This window comes from Petaurus breviceps, unplaced genomic scaffold, assembly GCF_028583685.1.
Source record: "Petaurus breviceps papuanus isolate PSGF00001 unplaced genomic scaffold, PetGlider_PUasm1.0 90760, whole genome shotgun sequence".
NCBI classification, from domain to species: Eukaryota; Metazoa; Chordata; class Mammalia; order Diprotodontia; family Petauridae; genus Petaurus; species Petaurus breviceps.
Window position 1 is genome coordinate 1,944,639 of NW_027187338.1, and position 4,037 is coordinate 1,948,675.

Sequence of the window (4,037 nt, forward strand, 5' to 3'; positions counted from 1 at the left end):
GAAGGAAGGAAGGAAGGAAGGAAGGAAGGAAGGAAGGAAGGAAGGGATGGAGGAAGGAAGGAAGGAAGGGAGGGAGGAAGGAAAGAAGGAAGGAAGGAAGGAAGGAAGGAAGGAAGGAAGGAAGGAAGGAAGGAAGGAAGGGAGGGAGGGAGGGAGGGAGGGAAGGAAGGGAGGGAGGGAGGGAAGAAGGAAGGAAGAGAAAGAGGAAGAGGAAGGAAGGAAGGAAGGAAGGAAGGAAGGAAGGAAGAGAGAGAGGAAGGAAGGAAGGAAGGAAGGAAGGAAGGAAGGAAGGAAGGAAGAGAAAGAGGAAGGAAGGAAGGAAGGAAGGAAGGAAGGAAGGAAGGAAGGAAGGAAGGAAGGAAGGAAGGAAGGAAGGAAGGAAGGAAGGAAGGAAGGAAGAGAGGGAGGGAGGGAGGGAGGGAGGGAGGAAGGAAGGAAGGAAGGAAGAGAAAGAGGTAGGAAGGAAAGTAGGAAGGGAGGGAGGGAGGAGGAAGGGAAAGAAGCAAGATGCATTTATTAAATTTCTCCTATGAACCAGGCTCTGTGCTAAGAGCTTTACAAATATTATCTCATTTGATGTTCACCACAACCCCATAAGGTAGGCATAAGTATGAATCCCATTTTAGAATTGAGGAAAGTGAGGCACAGACGTTAAATGACTTGCCCAGAATCCCACAGCTAGTAAGCATCTGAGGTCAGATTTGAAGCCAGGTTTTCCTGAGGGAAAGACCCCAATACAACAAGGGGCTGTCTCTGTCTTTCATTTCTTCTCCTCCAAGGCTGCTTGAACAGTCAGTTCAATGGATCTAGGTCAGAATCAATCTGGAGGCAGGTCTCTAGTGACAAGGACATAGCCATGTCCTGCTCAGCATTCCTATCAATGACTTGATTGGATGTCTCCAACGGGCACCTCAAACCCAATATGTCCAAACTAGAGTTCATTAACATCCCCGCAAGCCCTTCCCGCCTCTATTCCTGTTAAGGGCACCACAATCCTTCCAGTCCCCAAGTGCACAACCTCAAAGTAATCCTCAACTCTTCCCTCTCCCCCACCCTCCATTGCCAATCAGTTACCAAGTCACTGCTTCTATCTCCACGCCATCTCTCCCATCTAGCCCCTTCTCCCCTGTCACATGTCCTCTCCCCCAAGTTAGGCTCTTGTCCCCCTCTTTTCTGGGATATTACAACAACAGCCTAATGGGGGCCTTACTTTCCCTTCCATCTGCTCTCCAGTCCATCCCCCACACAGCTGTTAAAATAATCTTTCTAAAACAAATGGCTGACACATCACTTTCTGGATCTAGAAATTCCAGTGGCTCTCAATTGCTTCTAGGCTGAAATGCACCTCTTCATCCTGCCATTTCAAGCCCTTCATAATCTGCACCAGCATACCTTCCCAAGCAAACCGCACATGACTCCCCTTCATGTACTCTGCCTTTCAACCAAATCGACTCATTTGCTGCCCCTCACACTGGGCATTCCATGTGCCACCTAAGTTCTTTGCAATGGCTGTCCCCGCACTCCTGGAGTGTGCTGCCTTCTTGCCTCATCCTCTTAAAATAGTTTGATTTAAGACCCAACGTATCTTCCCCAGCCCACAGGAAACCTTTATTGATTATCCCCTAGTAATTAATGATCCTTCTCTACTCGAATTATCTATATATCTGCCTGGCACACAGTAAGTGTTTAATGAATGCTTGCTCACTAACTGACTCCATGACTGACAATTAATTTTAGGTGCCTGTCTCTTCATATGTCGTATATCCCCCAGAGAAAATAAAATTTTTGAAGGAAGTGATTCTTTTTGTTTTGTCTCTGTATCCCCAGCCCCTAGGACAGCACCCTGCCTGTACAGGGCCTGTGTTTGATGCTTTAAAAGTGGATTGGATTGGATGAAGGCAGACTTATCAGGATTGATGAGCCCAGTACAAGGCTGCAGTGTGATGAGGCAGCCAAAAAAAAAGTCTAACTCAATATTAAACTATATACAGAGAGGCACAGTGCCCAGAACCAGGAAAGTGCTCATCTCATTGTCGTCCACCCTAGTCACACTACACCTAGAGCATTGTGTTCCGTTCTAGGCACTAGACTTTAGGAAGGACAGTGACAAGACAGAGAGCACCTGGAGGAGGGCCACCAGGATGCTAAGAAACCGTGAGACAGGAAAAAACCTAGGCTGGAATGCCAGCACTTCCATTCATTAGCTCTGCAGCCCTGGGAAAGGCACTGAAACTCTTGATGCCTCAGTTTACTTACCCAAAAAATGGAGGTAACAAAACTTGTGCTATCTCACAAGGTTATTTCTAGGACAGCACTTAGTACACCTTAAAGCACCATATAAGTGAGTTGTTAGCATTATTATTTGAGGAGTGGTTGAAGAAACAGGAGTGGGAATGGGATTTTTCACCAGAAGTCTTAGAAGACACCCAAAAGGGGCGGCCAGGTAGCACAGCGAGTAAGAGCACCGGCTCCAGTGTCAGAACGACCTGGAGATCGAATCCCGGGCTCAGACACTTAGCACCCACCCAGAAACACCTGGCCGTGTAACCTTGAGCAAGTTACTTAACCCCAATTGCTTACAAAAAAAAAAGAAAAAAAAAAAGAAGACACCCAAAAGCCTGCCAAGTGGAAGAGGCATTAGATTCTGGAGGCTAGAATCAGGACCACTGTGGGGGGGGTGTTACAGGGAAGCAGATTTCAGCACAAGATAAGGAAAAGCTTCTTGGCCATCAGAGCTGTCCAAAAGCAACCTGGGCTTATCAGAGAAGATCTTCAAAAAGTGACTGAATGAGGGGCAGCTAGGTGGTTCAGTGAATAGAGCACTGGCCCTGGAGTCAGGAGGACCTAAGTTCAAATCTGACCCCAGATACTTAAGACAAAAACTAGCCATGTGACCTTGGGCAAGTCACTTAACCTTTGCCCTACCTCCCCCTTTCAAAAAAAAAGTGACTGAGTGAATGGCCATCTGTCCAGAAAGTCAGAGAGGGGCTTCCTCATCATCATTACTATCATCAGGAGATTTGAGAGTGAAAGGGATATTAGAGATTTCTTTTTTGGGAAGAAAATTCTGCTTGCTGCTGGCTAACACCTGTTCCAGCCCTGAGGGGCCATGCTCTGTGAATTCCCCAGTGCACATGTAAGTCTTGCTCATTCCAGTCTACTTCAGTTACTTTCACACTTACTGACACTTGCATCCCAAGATGGAGGTAGCCACTTTTAAAGAAATAAAAAGGGGAAGGGGGACCTGCCTTGGAAGGGCTCACAGTCTCCATGTGGACAGACCGTTTCTATAGGACTTGAGACTGCAGCAGTGTATTGGAAAGAACCTGGGTTAAAACCCCAACTTCCTTGCTAACTTTCTGAATGATCTTGGGCAAGTCAAAACTTCTCTGGGCCTCAGTAAAAGGTGGAGGATCAACAAGATGATTTCCCAGGCCCCTTCCCAGTTCTGATCTTCAGGGATTGCACAGGAAGAGTAGAGCCATGGAGGGCAGGAGTGGAGAGGATGTTCATCTTTTCCTAAGAAAATAATGAACTGAGAAGTCTGACCATCACACTCCCCTATAGGAAATGGAGGGAGGTGGGGGTCAGCCTCCTAGTAGCATGCCACAGGGCTCTGTCTTTAACCATGTCCTGCTCAGCATTCCTAACAATGACTTCTTATTGCCCAGTCATTTTTCAGTCATGTCTGACTCTTCATGAACCCATTTGGGGTTTTCTTGGCAAAGATACTGGAGTAGATTGCCATTTCCCTCTCCAAATCACTTTACAGATGAGGAAACTGAGGCAAACAGGGTTAAGTGACTTGCCCTGGGTCATATGGCTAGTAAATGTCTGAGGCCAAATTTGAACTAGGGTCTTCCTGACTCTAGGCCCTGGTTCTATCCCCTGTGCCACCTAACTGCCCATCTTGGTACCTGTCCATAACCGAATTCCTATCAGGGACGAGATGAGCACTGTCTTGGGCCTTAGCACTAGGCAGAGGGAATTCACACACACACACACACACACACACACACACACACACACACACACAC